Source organism: Zophobas morio, unplaced genomic scaffold, assembly GCF_036711695.1.
Source record: "Zophobas morio isolate AGI-343-1 ecotype UQ-CSIRO unplaced genomic scaffold, CSIRO_AGI_Zmor_V1 ptg000017l, whole genome shotgun sequence".
Lineage (NCBI taxonomy): Eukaryota > Metazoa > Arthropoda > Insecta > Coleoptera > Tenebrionidae > Zophobas > Zophobas morio.
This window is the reverse complement of record NW_026972122.1, coordinates 18,073,218-18,093,553: the sequence shown is the minus strand read 5'-3', so window position 1 is coordinate 18,093,553 and position 20,336 is coordinate 18,073,218. Positions and strand designations below refer to the sequence as shown.

Sequence of the window (20,336 nt, the reverse complement as noted above, 5' to 3'; positions counted from 1 at the left end):
TAACCAGTGGGAGTATCTTCAGTGATTAATGGTGGTCTTTCCAGCTTATCTGAAAAAACTGCTTTTGTTATCTAATAATATTCATAATAATAATAATAATAATACTTTATTTTTCGACAGGCTTAAAACCCAATTACAGAAAAATAATAATTAAGAAAAAAAAAACCAAATCATTCTATAAAAGAAAAAAGAAAAAGCAAGTCATTCTAAAAAAAGAAAGTTCTATCCTAAATTATTGAGTTCGATAACCTTTTTGATTGTTTTTACAGAGTCAAAATAAATATCGCATTTACTACAGATTTTGTTGTAGTTGTTACACATTACAAATGATGGTGATCTACGTAATAAATTAGTGCTGCATGCATCACAATAGAATGTCACCCTCTGACGTTTGTTTGATCTCGGCACGACAAAGTTTATTTTTTCTAACAACAGAGTACAATCCACTTGGTTATTAAGAAGTTTATATAGAAAACATACACTGAACATATTTCGCCTAGTTTGCAACGAGTTCATGTTGAATCTTCTTAACAATAATGAATGGTTATATCCTCTCTCCGGGTATGTTCCATTAATGATGAAGCAAAGAAATTTCAAAAATTTACGCTGTACAGATTCCAACTGTTTTATATGTACTTCGTACGCTGGTGACCATACAGTTGAACAGTATTCCAATCTGGTGCGTATTAGTGATGTGATATTAGAACTTGAATGTTATTAAATTCTTTACAATTTCGGTAGATGAAACCGTAGATTTTAAACGATTTCGGTACAACATCCTGTATATGGTTAATAAAAGTAAACTTTTGGTCAAACAATACTCCTAAGTCCTTCATTGTATCCGTTCTATTGATAATCAAATTTTCAATTTTGTAGTCAAAAATAAGTGAAGATAATTTCCTACTGTATGTCATCACAAAACATTTGGACGCATTTAGAGTGAGTCGGTTGATCATACACCAGCGAAGGAGTTGATTGATACAGATCTGAAGTACTTTGCAATCCTCTATACTATTAATTTCCATATAGATTTTTAGGTCATCAGCGAACAATAATTTACTACAACACAGTGATGAGCCAAGATCATTTATAAAAATTAAGAACAGCAGTGGCCCTAAATTGGAGCCCTGCGGCACGCCAGATGTTGGAACAAAGGGTTTAGATAAATAATTGCGATATCTGACGATTTGTTCACGACCCATTAAGTACGAATTAAATAGTTGTAAAAGCATGCTCCCAAATCCAATTTTATGCAATTTATCTAATAATATGAAATGATCAACTTGGTCGAACGCCTTCTGAAAGTCGGTGTATATCACATCCACTTGCTTATTCTTATCTACCGCTTCAGACACATCCTGAATAAAACATGACAAGTTCGTTACTGTGGATCTTTTCTCCATGAATCCATGTTGGAATGTGGACAATGACGGAGTTATAGCGGAGTAAATACGCTTGTAGAGTATTGATTCTAGGATCTTTGCAAAATTGCATAGTAGAGAAATTGGTCTATAATTACTAATATTAGATGGGTCGTCTTTTTTAAGGATCGGACATATAATGGATTTTTTCCATAAAGTCGGAAAAGTAGATGTTCTAAGTATAAGATTAAAGAGATAAAGGTTCAACTAGAACTGAGGCGCAATCCTTGATTATAAAACTTGGGATTCCATCAACTCCCGACGTGAGTGAATCTTTGGCTCTCTTCATTTCACTGATTATCTCCTCTTTTGTAATATGCGTAATTGTCACATTAACGTTGGTTGATTCTAACAAATTGGCATCCCTGTTTGTTCCCGTCGACTGGATATACACACTGCTAAAATAGTCATTGAAGGCGTTAACTATATCTTCAGGTCTAGTATATATATAAGCTTCGTTTACTTTGGTTCGTAATCCTCTGACGTTTTGGTAAAAACAAGAAATAGGAGAAGTGCAATTGGGTGATTTAATCAGTTTAAATTACTAATAATCTTTGGGACCCCATTCTGATATTTAAGTCTTAAATTCTTTTCACCATTAGCAGTACGAATTAAAAGTGGTTGTTTAAGCGTTTTATAATAAGCGACTTGACGAGGTGTACGATCCGAAGACAGAGAGATGTGCTTAAATTGATCACGACTTTTTAACACTCTAGCATTTCGGAGTATACCAATGACGTCTTCCTCATTATTAAGGGTAATTCGTATAGGTCGAGGGTCTGTATTAGTTTCAACACATTTACCCAGTCTTCCCTACTTGACTATTTGTTAGTTGAAGATCCGGTTTAATAGTAGATCGCCTTTACTTCTGCATTCTCTGCTTCAATACGTTGTTCCTTGTTGATTACCGATGTTGATTCAGCATGTCCATAGACAATTATATTCACTTTTCTCTTTTGACGTTCGGTAAATTCCTGGACAATGTCTTCGAATTCCATTTTTTCTGGTGTTACTAAGCTAGCTTTGTTTTTTAATTCATTAATTTGTTCCTGCAAGTTCTCTTTGAGCTGATTTATAGTGGTAGTAAATTGTGCCTCAAAAGACGTCATAAGGGCTTTCATGTCTTTGAACTGACTGATGTTTGCATTACATGTATTGCAGACAACTTTAATCGCTTTTGACCTAGAACGTGTCAGTTTTGCTTCATTTTCTGAAAGGCTTAAACAGCTCAGATGCAAGTAGCCCTGACAGGCATCACAGTTAATGAGACCAGTTTTATTTTTGTCGCCTATGCCACAATTTACGCATGTAAACATTATGTATTACAAAAGTGAGTGGAACAGGACAGGAACACAGTTCTTACGCAATTAATAAAGGTCTTATGTTTGAATCACCGCCACTTTCCCGCGTTTTTCCTCCTATGATCAGCTGTTCGCGTGCTCGCGCACTTCTGAAAGAAGACACACTCCGGTCGACCCGTCGGAAGTGTGTTTCTTATCACCTTATCAGTTTGCACTGCGTTTTTCTATGTACTACCTTGTTAACGTAGTTATATATCACGTTGCCTTCACTTTGATTATTATTTTGCAGAATTTCACACTTATTTAAACTGTAGCAAATCACCGCACGCACGCACGTGTGAGTGTCTCTCTGAATAATCACAATAATCCCCAGGTCCTATGCTAAAATAATACAAAAAAGAGATTATAGCAGTTATATAAATGAAATTCAAAGTTCTATCAAATCGAATTCGAGGGAATTTTGGAAATTTGTTCGTGACAGAAAAGCATCGGCGGCAATATATAATTCTATGATTTACAATAATATCGCATACTTACCACTCATAACTATCACGAAATTGTAGAAGCATTTGCAGATTATTTCTCTACTGTCTTTAGTCAAAATAATAATAAAAGAAATGATTCTTTCTACAATAAAAACAATGTTTTTTATTGTATTAATATAAGGTCGGTAAATGTAGAAGAAATTGAAATTGCTGCAAAAAAAATAAAATCTAATTATTGTGTCGGTCATGTCAGAATTCCTTAATTTCTCGTGAAAGACTGTATCAGTGTATTGTTGGAACTATTGCATTATATTTTCAATCTTTGTATAAAATGTTCTGAATTTCCGGAGGTTTGGAAACGGACACGGAGGTAGAAGAGACCGGAGGGAGCGTACCGTATGCTAGCAATGTAACGATTCTGGCATCGTTCAAGACCCGGTCAGACACCGGTTATGATCTTATTTGAACAAGGCGCCAATATTTGCCAGCCCGACGCAAACGCGCTCCTACACTCAACAGCTGACAGAGTTTGGATTTCCAGTGGCGTACTATCACGTAACACGTGCTGTTTATATGCAATTGTTCGTTCTTGAGTTTCGAGTTTAGTTGTGCTGTTTTAGTTTTGGACGTGTTGTTGGTGTTTTTAATTTGAATAGATTTTGATTATAATTAAAGATCATAATAACATTTAGAGACTTATATATAAGGTTGTCAACATAAAATATGTTGCCCCGCCACTGGTTATGACTGCTAAACATTTAGAGGGTGGAGCTTAGCACAGCGCGCATTTCAAGTAGGGTCATAAACGGTGCCTGAGTCTGTGTCACAAAATTCACGACACCTTCCCTCCGGTCTTTTCTACCTCCGTGGAAACGGACAAGAGTAGTTCCGTTACATAAGGGCGGTAATACATCTGATGTAAAGAACTATAGACCTAAGTATTTCAGTTTTATCAAACTTTTCTGTCTGATTACTAAAGAATAAGATATCGGCGGCTCAACATGGTTTTATACCAGGACGTTCGACGAGCACTAATTTGGTAAGCATTTCTCAATTTACATCTATTCCCTGGATGTTCGTAAACAGGTTGATGTTATTTATTTCGATATAGCCAAGGCTTTTGAAAGAGTGAACCACTGCTTGTTGCTTGCTAAATTGGAATCGTTTGGATTCTCAGTGTCTTTATTGAAGTTTTTTAAGTCGTACCTGTCTAATAGACAAGTTAACGTGACAATTAATGGATTTGCGTCGACATCATATTGTCAATTATAAGGCATCCCTCAAGGGTCTAACTTGGGTCCGCTGTTGTTTCAACTCTTTATTAATGACTTACCTGATATCTTTAGTGAGGTATGTTGCCTGTTATTTGCGAATGATGTAAATTTGTATAAGAAAATTAATACTGTAGATGACTGCCTGGTATTACAGTATTAATATAACTAATAATTATTAAATAAGATTTAATTGATTAAATTTTATATTTTATTCAAATTAAAATTCCATGTTTTGTATATAAATTACAAACATTAAATCCAACATAAAACCATTTTAAATTTCGCGGTCTGTTAAATGATGTTTATAATTTTTGTGTTTGTTAAGTTTCCGCCAGGTTTGCTCCACGGTGACGATACTATTTGTTTTCTAGGGGCTATAGATTTTAGTAGTTAGGTTTTTATATCTGATCTAATATTAGTTTGCCGCCCGTTTTTGGAATTTTTCTGTAGGGTGCTACATTAATAATAATAAAAACTGAAGAACATCTTCCAAATCTAACCTTACATTTTTAGCACCTATCTCTGACCTACTTGTGAATCTGAGATCATTGAAGTCGTTGGTAATTAAAAAAAATCTAAATCAAATGATTATTACGAGATAAACGTAAAAATTGTAAAAGAAACTTTGGGCATTATACTAACACCATTCACAAACCTTGTTAATGAATGTTTCAGTCAAGGTATTTTTCCCATTGCCTTCAATTAGGAAGGATTGTTTCGATTTTTAAGGGTGGCGACGATGGTATTACTGAAATTATAGGCCTATTAGTATTATTCCAATCTTTGGTAAAATTATGGAAATTCTTATTAAGTAAATTACAAGTAAAGTGAAAAGTAGTTTAGAATACAGTAATTTGAACACCATTATGAAACAAATATCATCAGAAGTCAATTGTCAACAACCCGAAGTTATCAGCTATTTGAAAATCTAAAATCGGAATCAATTATCTTTCGCAAGGCTGACAAACGATTACCGTACACCAACTAGCAAAAATCAACCATTCATCACACTTATATTACCGTTGTATCATACATATAATAAGCAATGGACAATGGGATTCTTGATTGAGCAGCGAGCGAGTGCACATTGTTAGCAACAGCTAAAGCTAAAGTCATAGTTAACAGTGACTTTCAGGGGTAACAAGTGTGATTACGTGATAGTAAAAGCAGCACAAGAGAGTATTTCGTAAAAAAAAAAACGCGAGTGCAACTGGTGAGACAAGAAAAACAACAAGGTTATGTCGAATCAGAAAAGAATTGAGAGTGATAAGATTGGTGACGTTTTTGCGGCCTGGCGAGAAAGAGCTGATAGTGAGGGAAGCGACAGCAGAGGCGTACGCCGCACGAGAGAAGACGACTCGCCGCGCAAAGAGCCAGCAAAAACATTGAAAATGGAAGAAAGAGAACAAATAAAGCAAGGACAAGAGCCGTTGATGGAAATGATGAAGCAACTAATGGAAGAAATGAAACAACTGAGAGAAGAAAATAGAGGGGTAAAAAAAGAATTACAGACAATAAATGGAATACTGGAAAGAGAAAGAGAAGAATGGAAACAAAAGGAGAGAAGCTTCGAAGAAAGAATCAATAATTTAGAGAAGAAGGTGGAAAAAAAAGAGAGGCAAGAAAGAAGAAACAATTTCATAATTACGGGTATGGAAATAAGGGAAAGAACAGATGCAAAAGAAGTAGAGGAATTTTTGAAAAAAGAAATTGAGGTAGAAGTAAAAGTGTTGGAAACAATAATTATAGGGAAAGAGGAAAGCAAGAAAATACTGGTTAAGACGCTTTGGGAGGAAAAACAAGAGGTGATGAAGAATAAAAATAAACTGAGAGGAAAGAGAATATATATTGATAATGATTGGACAGTACAAGAGCAAAAAATTCAAAAAGGAATTAGGGAGATAGCTAAAGAGGAAAGAAAAAAAGGATACACAACAAGGGTGGGATATAAGAAGCTGGAAGTAGGGGACAAAATGTATATATGGAATGAAAATAAAGGAAAATTGGAAGAAAAATTTCTCATATCAAGTCAGCACTAACCGAAGAAACAAACACAAAGGGGAGGGGTAGTAATGATGGGATAAATAAAGACTTTAGGTTTAAGAATGTAGATTTTGTACATAATAGGGGAATGGGAAAGAAGAATGGGGAAGATAAAAGTGGTTTAAAATTACTCTTTTGGAATATTGCGGGTTTGAAAAAGAAAGATAACTTATTTTGGAACTACGTGAAAAATTTTGATTTTGTGGGACTAACAGAAACATGGATACTAGAGAGAGACTGGAACAAACTGAAAGACGTGTTGCCAAAGGAATTTCAGTGGAAATTGCAAGGGGCAAAAAAAGAAAAGCGCAAGGGTAGAGCAAAAGGTGGAATCATAACAGGAGTGAAGAAAGATATAAAAGAAATAGGAGAGGGGGCAATAGAAATGGAAGGCTTAGTTGAAAGAAAACTGATTGTAAATAAAAAAAGATGGAGAATCTGCACAATATATAGTAGAGGAATGAGAAACACGAAACAAGAAATACAAGAAAAAATCGAAGAGTCCGAAGAAGAATTTCTATTGTTAGGAGGGGATTTTAATGCCAGAATAGGGAACAAAAGCAGGGAAAAAGACGGGGAAAACACACGAAAATCGAAAGATAAAGTAGAAAATAAAGACGGAAAAGTGCTATGGGAATTAATTGAAGAAAGAGGTTGGGAAGTCTTGAATGGGGTGAAGGAAGGGGACGAGGAGGGGGAATTTACCTGGATAGGAAAAAGAGGGGAATCGGTAATAGACTACGTAATAGTAAACGGATTAGCAGAAGAAGAAGTAGAAACATTCAAGATAGGAGAAAGAGTGGACTCCGATCACATGCCACTAGAAGTAAAAGTGAGAGGCATAAATAGAGGGAGCGGATGCTTAAGGAATGAAGTAGGAAAAGAGAAGAAGATATGGGTATGGAATGAAAAAGGAATTGAGCATTATAAAAAAAAAAATGTTGGAAGTGGAATTTAAAGAAAAAGGAACTGAAAAGAAAATGGAAGAATTAAAAAGAGAAATTGAAAAAGCAGCCATAAGAAAAGAAATTGTAACGGCAAATTCAGAAAAGAGAAACAGATGGTGGGATAGCAGATGCAGAGATTTAAAAACAGAAGCAAGGAAATGTTTACGAAGGTGGAAGAAAGGGAAAGGTATAAAAGAAGAGTACTGGCAAGCAAAAAATAATTATAGAAAACGATGCAAAGAAAAGAAAGAAGAGATACAGCAAGAAGAAGAAGAAAAAATTAAAGCCATAAGAACTGAGCAAGAGGTATGGCAGTATATAAATAAAGAACGGAAGAACAAAATCACGATTAGTGAAGACATAACTATAATACAGTGGAAGAAGCATGGGCGCCCATAGAAACCATTCTCAGGGGGGGCCACCCTGAAATTTTTGTAATATACTCTATTCTTGTATATACAAATAATATAATGATACAAATCTTTACTGTTACAAATATATATTTTAATCATCAACTGCATTAATCAAATCCACTCGCAAATAACCCTATAAAAACATTATTCTTATTATTAACAAAAATAAATGTAAAATATTAAAATTAAAAAGTTATAATAGTTATTTATTATACAAGCGGTTAAAGTGAATGTTTAATGAGCGGTCAGTTTAAGGCGAGAGCGGCGTATGCCGCGAGCGCCTTAAGACCGCGAGTTACACATTCATTTTAACCGCGAGTGAAATACAAAATTTTATTCAATTTTGACAACCCCAAGTCCCAAATTGTGAAAAAATTGGTGATTCAAAGTTCAGACTCGAGAAACGTCAGAATTGACAGCGACCAAATAAAAGTTTTATATGCGTAGAATTTAGTGTACAATATCAGGTGTGTGTGTGTAGTATGTGACTTTGGCGACGGTGTTTGTTTATTTTAAACAAACTAAAATTATCGAAAAATTGCAAAATCATGCAAGATTCTAACGACAAAACTTGCTCCCAGAAAAGACCAGATCAGAAAGTGTATCAAAAGTTCCTCAGATGGAAAAAGCAGCAAGACACTGGAGAAATTACAGAAATGGTAACCATGGTTTTAAAACAGCAAAATAAAAATTTTATTTCGCTAGAGGTTTAAAAATTGTATGGTGCTACCGGATAAACCAAAGCTTTAGTTGCCTACTGACGGCAAAATAAACGTTTGTTTACATGTCAAAATTGTATAAAAATATTAAATTAATCAAAAATTTTTTGATACTTGGAAAAAACTAACATGCTCTTTTGGCAAATCTTCCATAAAAATACTACTGTCAAGGTTTTTTATTTTTACAAAATCCTGCCAATTTTGGATTTCGTCTGATAAATTGTCAGTGGAGTAAAATTCGCCCAACCCTTTAAAGCAACTTGGTTTTAAGTTATGCATATTCTTTCGATGTAAAGAAAATAATGAGTATAGTGACAGTTTTGTTTCGGAAAATCGTGTTGTTAGGGAAAGAATTAAATGATCCAGGTATGGAATAAAAGTGCCTATTTTAAAATAATTTTCAATGCTATCTGTGTTGTGGTTCGTACGCCCACTGGTGAAACAGTTTTGGAGCAACCGAAATTTCCACTCGACGTCGATGGCTACTCTGAAAAACCGCCATCAGTAAAGTGTTTGCCATTTCTATTGAAACACCACTTGTTAATCGTAAATTTGGCAACGTTCATATTCAGACAATTTTCTAACTAAAAGCCGTTGTCAATCAACCGAAAGCTGATATCAATTGCTAAATTTTAAGCAAAATCAACAGGTGGTGTTTCAATAGAAATGGCAAAGACAATAGTAATAAATAACACCACTAGTGCACATTGTTACGTTATTACCGCTATCACGATCAGCCTTGTCACTTATTTTATAGTTCTTATTAGCTGAAGTATCATCAGTATTTGTAATTTTTCTCTTGAAGAATTTTCGAATATCTATATTTTTCTGTTTCTAAATAAAATATTAAATTTAAAATTTAAACAGATATTTAATTTAATTTAATGAAGAGTACTTACGCTCAAATTTTGAAATAAAGAAATAATAATAATTATAGCCAATAAAACGCCGGTTCAACAACTGTTCGTCACTTCACCACATATAAAAAGTGAAAACGGAATGGGTATAAGCAATAAAGTGTTTGCTCTTGTAATAACTGTAAAAAGCAAATAATGAAACAATCCATAATTCAGTACCGGTTAAAAACGATAGATTTATGACGTTTCCAGGCAAATCTGGGCCGAACAAAGGGTTTCAAAACCAGATGGTCTAAGTTTGTCACATTTCTGTGTTTGTGTGGCAATAAAACTGAAAATGTAGGGCATGTTGTAGGTACCTACTCTTACAAATGTGCTGAAGTTTAAATTTGACAAATAAAAAGGAAATTGACGTAGAATCTCAGGGGGGGCCATGGCCCCCCCTGGCCCCCCCATATGGGCGCCCATGGGAAGAAGCATTTTATGAAACTGTTGAATGGAAAGGAAGAGAGAATTGTAGTGCAAGATAATAAAACCGGGATTGGTGGTAGAGAAAGGAAGCGGAGATTCGAGTAGAGGAAGTAGGAAAACAAGTAGGAAGACTGAAAAGGGGAAAAGCACCGGGGAGGGATGGGTTGGTAAACGAAGTGTGGATATTTGGGACGGATGGGATGATTGAAAGATTGAGTGAGTTATTGAATGATGTGTGGAAGGGTAAAGGTTTTCCCAGGGATTGGAGAGTGGGACAAATATGCCCAATTCATAAAAAGGGTAGTAAAGAAAATGTAGAGAATTATCGGGGAATAACTCTTCTAAATACGGCATATAAACTGTACGCAATGGTGTTAAATGAAAGGTTGGTGACAGAGATGAACGAAAAGAGTATATTACCGGAAAGTCAAGCGGGATTTGGAAGAGGTAGAGGGGCTATGGACAATGTATATATCCTGCATCATCTAATAGAAAAAGAGTTGCTAAAGGAAGGAGGTCGGGTATATGCACTGTTTGTAGACCTAAAAGCCGCGTTTGATACGGTGGACAGAGAGTGTTTGTGGGAATGCATGGAAAGAAGGGGACTGAGTGAAAAGTTAATTGTAGCAGCAAGAGAGATTTATAGAGAGACAGTGACTAGTGTGAGAGTGCGAGGAATAGAAAGCGAAATGTTTTGGACGACGAAAGGATTGAGACAGGGATGCCCATTAAGTCCCAGTCTGTTTGCTTGTTACATAAGCGATATCGAGGAAATGTTTAGAGGAGTGCAAGCGGGAGGAATTGTGGTGGGGAGAGAAAAGGTATGGTGTTTGGCATTTGCAGATGATTTGGTAATATTGGCGAAGGATGAATGTGGAATGAATGAGATGAAAAAAAATCTGCAAAGATACTTTAAAAGAAAGAAACTGGAGGTAAATGTAGAAAAAACAAAAATGATGGTCTTTAGAAAAAAAGGGAGAAAAGGGGAGGAAAAAGTGTGGCGTTGGGAAGATCGAATCATAGACACAGTAAAGGAGTTTAAATATTTAGGATTTAAGTTTACAACAACTAACACGGTAAAAGCACACATAAGAGAAAGAAGGGTCAAAGCAATGCAGATAATGGGAATGGTGTGGAGTATAGGTGAGAGAATATTTGGACATGACGTAAGAAGAAGGATGAAAATGTTTGATAGTTTAGTTAGGAGTGTATTAATGTATGGAGTGGAGATATGGGGATGGAAGGAATATGCAGAGATTGAAGCAGTACAAGAAAAATATTTGAGGTGGATGTTAGGGCTACGGAAAGAGACGCCAGGCTATATAGTAAGAGAAGAATGTAAACGAGAGAAATTAAGAGTATACACTGGGAAAAGAGCGGTAAAGTATGATGAAAGGTTGAAAGAAAGAGAGGAATGTAGGATATTGTATGAATGCTGGAAGGAAAAAAAAAAGGAAGCAGGGAAAGAACATAACAAGGGTAGACAAGGATATTATCAAAGACTGGGATACGCATGGATGGAAATAGAGAGAAAGAGAGAAATGGGGGTGAGTATGAGAGAAGAGTTGTGTATGCGTGACAGAGACATAGATAAACAAGAGAGAAGAGCGAGTGTAAGTAATTCTAGGTACAATGCAGACTATAGAAAGATAATAACAGAAACAATACCAAAGTACCTAGACAGAGAAAGCGCGAAAGAAAAAAAAAATAATTGCGAGATTTAGGTGTGGAAATGAAGAAAGAAATAATAAGTTTTGGGTAAGCGAAGATGAGAGAATGTGTAGGATGTGTGGAGAAGGGGGAGAGACGATAGAGCACATGCTGCGTGACTGTGAGGAGAGCAAAGAAAGAGAGGAGAGTGTGACAGAGATATTGAATGAAGACGGAAGAGGGGTGGAATGGATGAAAGAAGTGGAGAGGACAAGAGTAAGGCTGGGGCAAGGGGGGATGGGGTAAAGGAAAGAAAAATTAGTTATTTAGTTTATAAAATGTATTTATTTGGTTTTTGTTAACTAGGGAAAAATTGTAGTGTCAAGAATCTTTTTAAGCCCGTAGGGTAAAAAATAAACACTTATTACTAATAAGCAATGGACAATTTTCAACCCAAATCTAGGAAACATATTTGCAACAACAACACTGGCAATCGATACAGAAGCAAGACTAACATTCATGCCCATGCAAAATTTAAGCGACAGAAGCATCTATACTGCTCAGGAAATTCGAGTCGCACAAGATGCTGTCATTCAATCACGAACGTAAAGCCATAAGTAACATACTCACACGTAAAGTGATGGGTCAAGAAATAGACAACCAATGTGTTTCAATGCTACATAGGTTTACCGTCGAAGAAATGGAAGAACTAGTAGAAACCACTATCGAAAAAATGTGGGGCTGATTCAAATGGATAGGTTCCTGGACAAATGCAGGGATCTATGTTATTATTTGCTTTATCAAAATTCTAACAGAAATAATTATAAACGCCATAGAAATCCAGAAGAAACATTAAAATATTAGCTAATTTTTGTCTTAGAACACTTTAATTATCTGGTTATTGCACCGCAAACACTAAGCGAAATGACATATTTAATAGAAAACCCACTTTTAACCCAACATACCTTCCCACTAACCTTGACCGGTGTGAAGACAGCAATGATTTATCAGAAACGATTTTAGTTCGAACCGTAATTTCATTCAGGCGGCACACACATAGAAATACATATAGGGCACCCCTGTAATTCGCTTATTAGTGTTTGTGTCACGATGAAATTCAATGTGGGAGATCTTTAGAATTTATTATGGATTATGGTTTGAAAAAATTTTGAAATTTTAGGGGATGAGGGTGTGCACGGACATACCATATATGACACCCCTGTAATGCGCTTATTAGTGTTTGTGCCACGATGAAATTCAGTGTGGGAGATCTTTAGAATTTGTGATGAATTATGGTTTGAAAACATTTTCAAATTCTAAGGGATGAGGGTGTGCACGGACACAGAATATATATGGCAACCCTGTAATTCGCTTATCAGTGTTTGTGCCACGATGAAATTCAGTGTGGGAGATCTTTAGAATTTATGATGAATTATTGTTTGAAAAAATTTTCAAATTTTAGGGGATGAGGGTGTGCACGGACATACCATATATGGCATCCCTGTAATTCGCTTATTAGTGTTTGTGCCACGATGAAATTCAGTGTGGGAGATCTTTAGAATTTATGATGAATTATGGTTTGAAAAAAATTTCAAATGTTAGGGGATGAAAGTGTGCACGGGCATACCATATAGTGCACCCCTGTAATTCGCTAATTAGTGTTTGTGCCACGATGAAATTCGGTGTGGAAGATCTTTAGAATTTATAGGAAATTATGGTTTGAAGAAAATTTCACATTTTAGGGGATGAGGGTGTGCAGGGGCATACCATAGAGTGCACCCCGGTAATACCCGTATCTCGCCCGTATCAGTGTTTGTTCTTTTTCTATAATTTCACCACATAGACAGTAGTCATTCATATTTTCATAATTTTTAATAATTAGTTGGTTCATTTCATTTCTATACAGATTTGGACAGCATGTGTTTTCAAAAGATTTTTTTAAAGAAACTTTTCGAATAATTGAATTATTGTAATTCCGCAGTTATAACTATCTTGCTGCCTCTTATAATTGTCACTAACTTAGCATGCCAGTTGGTTATAGGAATTGTTTTATTCGATACAGAATTATACAGCCTCACTGCGAAATATGTGCAAAAAAAAAATGGGGAATAGCTCACGATACGAGTATGTCACTGTATAGAATTCACGGTCCTAAGTGGTAGCAGTGTCGAGAAAAAATTATTTGAAATTACATATAAATTGTTACACACGCCGCTGGTAGTGTTTCTTGACCTACATCATTACTACAAAGAATGGCACACAGCGACGAAGTTTAAGAACGAAAAAACTAGTGCAAAAAGACGATAAGGACATTAGTGTATCAGTTACTTGCCGTAGCTGGGTGTGTTCGGTTGTGTTTGACAATGGTGAATTTTACAAATTCAGAGCGTGCCTTCATGGTAATGCTGGATGGGATGGCGGATGGGAACTCAAGCTTGGCCCGCGAATTGTGGATCGAACGCTTTCCAAATCGCGCGATTCCATGTGCGCGAACATTTACGTCAGTGGTACAGCATCTCCGAGATCATGGTACCTTCAACCTCAAACTCACGATCGTGGTCGTGATGGGACACAAAGAAGAAATTGAATTTTCGCAGCTTGTAGTGCATCCTACACTAAAAGTACACGGTCACAACCATACCATGTTGACAAAGTGCACGGTTTGGAGTCCACTGATTGTCCACGTTGTGTAACTCACTTTGTGTCCGAAGGAACTTCACATAGTCAACAAGTACGATTTCAAAAGACGGTTTTCGAAAAACGTGTATTGGTTGGATGAAACAATTCGTTTGTGGAAATCAACAGTGTCCAGAAATAATCGAAGAGCTTCAACAAGTGAAAGTGGCAACCGCTACTCCGGTGTTTTTTTACCTATCAACAAACCTCTTGCGACGCTCTGAAGCTTGAATTGCTAGTCAAGGACAACATTTTCAACATTTCTTGTAAAAAGGTAGTAGCATTCTAAGTTGCTCTTATTTCTGTTCCAATAAACAATGTAAAATCGTTGTGACAAGGACCAAACATCCGTCAGAATCAAAATTACCCAAAAACTTTCACACTGACCTTTAACGATGAATGAGTAAATGAATGAACGAATGATAAGCAGCAAAAAGTCGGTTTTACTTTTAATTGAAACTGAAAGTGTTTAGGTCGTTTTCATTCGAACGTTTTTCCTACTCTGTTTACAAGGTGGCTCAGTGCCTTCGTATCGAGGGTGTTTCATGGGGGTTTTGCCCCATTCGATTTTTAATTTATTTTTTCTATATTTCGGCTCTATTAGGGTGGGGGATGCCGTGGTTAAAATATTTGCACTTATTTCGCAGTCACCCTGTATATATAAACTGGTCGAAATAAGTTAAGGATATTATTTTATTTTTTTTTCCACTGGCGAAAAAGTATCAAAGGTGGCGTGGATATGTGTCTTATGGCTTTGTGTAACACCTCCGTGAGTAATAAAGTTTTTGGACGAATGCGTAAAAAGTTATCGAAGAAATTACAAAATTATCACAAGAGGCAGTACATTCAAATGTTTATTTCCTTGCATTTTGGTGACAGTATAGCGAGTAATTGTCAAAATTAAGCTTTCTAAAATGCAAAGAAGACATTTATCACCAGATGCTGCCAATAGAGCCATAGGAATGTTAGAAGCTGGTGCCCGCCAGGTAGATGTGGCTCAAATGTTAAATGTGAGTCAAAGTGTGGTCTCACGATTAAGTAATCGGTACCAAGAAACTGGATCTGTAATTGAACGACAAAGGCAAGGTAGACCCAGGGCTACAACAATACGTGAAGATCGTTTATTGATTCGAGAAGCCCGGGGAAATCCCAGATCTCACTGTACTTTACTCAGGCAGGAGCTTTTACACGCCACTGGTACTTCTGTAACGCCAAGAACTGTTCTGAATCGAATCAAAGAGACAGAGTTACGATGTAGGAGACCTTTAAGAACGGTTCCTTTAACTCATGAACATAAACGTGCCAGATTGGCATGGTGTGAAGAAAGGCTAAATTGGCAAAATGAATGGTCAACTGTAATGTTTACAGATGAGAGCAGAATTGGTCTTTATAGCGACCGACGTACTGTTCGAGTATGGAGAGCCCCAGGCAGACGAGTTGATGACCGGTATGTCCAAGAAGTACATCCCTTTAAAGGGGGAACAATTATGGTATAGGGAGGCATTTTTCTTGGAGGTCGTACGGAGCTGTACGTTTGCGAACGCAATATGACGTCCCAAATTTATGAGGCTGACATTATAGACGATATTGTTGACAATTATCGCTATAATTTGGAGCCCCATTTTCAGTGGCGGCTCGTCAGGGGAGGCAGGGGAGGCAGTGCCTCCCCTCGAAAAATTGACTATTAGTTTTTGTTTTAATATCTGTTAACTTCAAATATATTTTAAAGATATAGCAAATAACTTTTATGGAACACTGTGATTTATTAAAACGCGTCTTGGTAACATATTTTGAAGTACGCGCTTTCGACAAGAATAAGCGCTGATCACCGCCGTGTAGGCCAGCTTCAGACGGAGGCATGCCTCAGATAGACGGATATCTGCTAATATGTTTTTGAGTAAGACAATAGTCATCAGTGCTTTATCAAAGCGCCAGCGGAGGCACCAACGCCTACCGTCCTTAAGCCAATCAGATTGGATTTTTTAATCTCACGGTGAAACTGCGCAATGCTGAACAGGGATGCTGAATGCATTTAGTTGTGCATTAATTAGACGCAAGGAAAGGTGTTCACAGCATGTGCATTGACAAGGTTATGTATTAAAACTTTTAAGTTAACTTGAACATAGTAGGACAATGAAAATGTCAGTTTTGCAATGCTGATAGCAACATAAGAATCTATAATCTCCAGAATTTCTTATAAAGTTTAAATATTTAAGCACGGTTTTCTTACGACGAACAATTGTATGTCAAAGATTTAGAACCTCTCATCCAGATTTGAGGAGAACTTTATTAATTAATTGATTAATATATTTAAATTAGCCCTAAATCATATGAATTAATATTTAATGCTAAGAAAGCAAATTCTGTAGTCTTTAAACCTTCTCGTTGGTTTGTGTGAAGCAATTAAATGTTTTTTATTCGAGAAGTGTACCCGTATAGAATAGAGATATGTTACTGACTCAAAGCTATTTGTATTGTTTTCATAAAAACGAATAAACAATCTGTCTTTTAATAAAAGTAATTGCCAACATGTTAATTAATACCTGCTGATTTTGAAACGAAATTGTTGCCTCACCGAACGAAAAGACCACGAGCCGCTACTGCCCATTTTCGATTTCTGGATGATAACGCAACTCCACATCGAGCCCGCCGTGTGACGCAGCGCCTGCAGACTCTCGGTATTGAACGTTTACCGCTTCCAGCACGTTCACCAAATCTTAACCCTATCGAACATGCTTGGGATATGCTTGGCCGAGCATTCATTGAGCACCAACCACCTCCTGGTCACTTAAGAGATATGCGTCCTCTTCTTCCCATATTATGGGACAATTTAGATCAAGAGATGTTGGATCGCTTGATACTCAGTATGCCCAGACGTGTACAGGAGTGTGCCCAAAATCGCGGTGGTGTAACACATTATTAAGGCCCTGATTAAGGCTATTTTACGCCTACCTGTTTGCCCGGTGGTGTTAGGATTTTGCTTTCTTTTTAATTCTTGTGGTGTTGCAGATATATTTTTCGAATAAAACCTTATAAACATACTCAACATACTGCTCTTCATTAATTTATGTTATAAAATCGCCAGATTTTTTTTTGGATTAGTTGACTTTTTAATATCCTTAACTTATTTCGACCAGTTTATATTCTTAAAATTCACAAAAGTTAAAAAGTTTGCATGAAAGCAAGATAATAAGTATGACTGTAAGTACATTGACAAAAAGGAACTAACACTGGCAAGTGCTTCTAAAAACACGATGTACACTATAAATCAAGACTTGGCGCCCATAATTTGCCCAGTCCAAGACAATCCACAGCTCTATAACTTGAAGTGGCACACTGCAAGAAACAGTAGTAGTCCAATTCGTTGGAGGAGTCACGAAACAAATACCATTAGCAATATATCAACGATAATGACCTCTATTCTCCTCCCCATGAACTGCGGAGAACGACAAGCAATAAGTCTCATGCAGTACAACCCAGATGAAGCTCGTTTTGAGAAGTCACAAACCCTAACGTACCAACCCAGATGTCAACCATCATTATTACTTAAAGAACTGGAGCAATACAGCGACATCTTAATCATTGTATTCGGTTTGATCATAATTAACCTACTCTTATGTTACATGATCAACTTGTACCGTGGTTCTTCCAAACACAGCAACTCAACCATCAAACACATTCCAACCCGAACGGAGACACCGACCTTTCTGGAAGCAAAAACCCTAACACGAACTCCATCCAACATAACCTGGCGTTCCAACTACAAGGAAAATCCAGTGTACATGGAGAACAATGGAACATCAGTCATCTATGACTTTCCTAAACCAACCATACGAATTCAGAACAACATGGCCACTAACGACTTCAAAGAAACCCAAGTATATGCAAGCTTACAACAATCAAATAACATTCAGAAGAGTTCACAACAAATCAAACCTACAAGTAGTTCGAACGACGATATGTTGCACCCCTTCCATACGTACTCCAACGTACCCATACACCAAGGCCTAGTCCCTCGGAAAACTGAAGTCATTGAAGTACCAACCACCTCTTCCATCGAACGCGAAAGTGAAACCAAAATTCCAGAGTTGAGCCAGGAAGTTCCAAGCATCCCTTAAAGAACCATCACAGGCACCAGCATCCCGGTAATAATTTACGAAGATTGTAATATTATAATATTAAGTAATAGTTGGCACAACTTTTCACATCTCTTAATGATTAAATGATCAAAGAAGATCAAAAGTTTTGCTAACAGTGACAGCCGCGATTCAATAGAAACGGAGACTTGAGAGTAAACTACGAACATTTAAAAGCTCGCAGTTTACTTTTTGCAAGGGAGTGTTGTGACGGTCCACCCTTGAGAAGAAACCGCAAAATACCGCAATAAGAAAACTTCAGAACATAATTCTCTAACTCAAAGACTAAATTCGCATATTCGCAAAAAGCAAGCAAATTGCGCATGTCCAATCGCGTATGTATTACCCAACCACCAGATAATTGCAAACCTATATTCGCACACCATTGAGAAGCACTCACGCAGTCAACCCTAGCTAAATACCACACCCAAGCAAAAGTTCCAAGATGGTGACAGCACGTGACGTTAACATGATAACAAGACAAAGAAGAATCCACAACGTTTGCACGTGATACTAACGACATTCAATTAAAAACACAGAGGAACCAACACCAAATAAATCACACCAAATTAACTACCAAAGGCTTCCGCATACAAACAAAATATAACTTTAGTCAACCAGTAAATAAGGCACATAGGCGTTACACAATAACGCAACGCAAGATAAAAGAAGCATAAAACAAACCAAATCTCACGCATTACCATCAATCTATTTTGCGACTTATCAGTCTGACCAAATTCCCGGAACAACGAAACTAAGACTTATAAAACCTCTAAATAAAGCCCAAAAGGAGTGCATTTTTATCAACTGACCCAAATACGAATACCACGATGCAACGCGTGCACTCATAAAGATGCCACCAACGACATAATTAATGAGAAAAACGCCGTATAAAAGGTCACAAAATCGAGAGTAAAGAGGAAGTCGAATCCAGTGTGCCACGAAGACGAGAAATACCTACGACGAGCAATACCCAAGTAATGCCGTGTTGAAGCCTTGTCCAGCTGAGTGTCCTTTGTCCGAAATTGCGAACGAAGACTTAGAAAAGTTCCATGGTTTTCAGTAAGTTAAGATTCCAAATTTAAACCGTCATGCATGTGTTATCTTGCTTTTGTGTCTTCTTCGATAATAATCGACTGATGTGTGATTAACCTGAACCTCCGAATGGTCCATTAGGTACTGTCATCAAGAGGGCGAACGTTTATTAATTAAGAACTGAGGAATTATCTGAGAGATTGGTTACTATTTTGTCGCTTAAATGCAAACGCCATTAATGAAATGACGAATGACCCGTGTACTTTAATAAGACTTTAAGACTTGCCATAATTAATTAATAATCACATAGTAATGTTAAATTAGTATTTTCATTTTTACTCTTGTTTTAAGGTCCGGAAAATTCTTTTCCTAATATTATAATAGTTTTTTTTTATTATTATTTTAATTTGTATAGATTCTAATCATCCCAAATTTTATTATTGTAACTTAGGGTAATAAGGTATGATCCTTGTGAAAAGTACCATTCGAAGATTGGACCTCATACGTCCATGTCCTACCTATTTATCGTCATACTTGCAATTATTCACTGACATTTAATTTAAGTTTTGTGCTAATATTTTATTGATCAGGGATAGGAAAAGATTATTTAAGGATATTTCGAATAGCGTTTTCGTTTTAAATAACTTTAAGGAGACGTAGATATTTGGCCCTTTTGTAGCAACTGTTGATTACCATATATCTAAATAATTGAAGTGAAGAGTAATTATTTTAGTTTTGTATTATCAAGTAGAGATTATTATTTAGCGGACGCGTCAAATTACGATTTTTGGTTTCGTAGTCTTAAGAGTGCAATTATATTTAACCTTTGCCTGGGACTTACAATTTTAACTATTAATTCTGTTTGAATTTATATTTAATACACTTGTTAAACGAAGACCACATTTTAC

The 20,336-nt window shown here is 36.4% G+C and overlaps 1 protein-coding gene across 4 annotated transcripts in view; it reads left to right on the top strand.

The window, feature by feature from the left end:
* LOC135130175 (cGMP-dependent 3',5'-cyclic phosphodiesterase-like) overlaps window positions 1-20,336 on the top strand; it is a 164,725-nt gene that overhangs the window by 14,483 nt on the left and 129,906 nt on the right. The gene's annotated exons all lie outside the window — the stretch shown is intronic.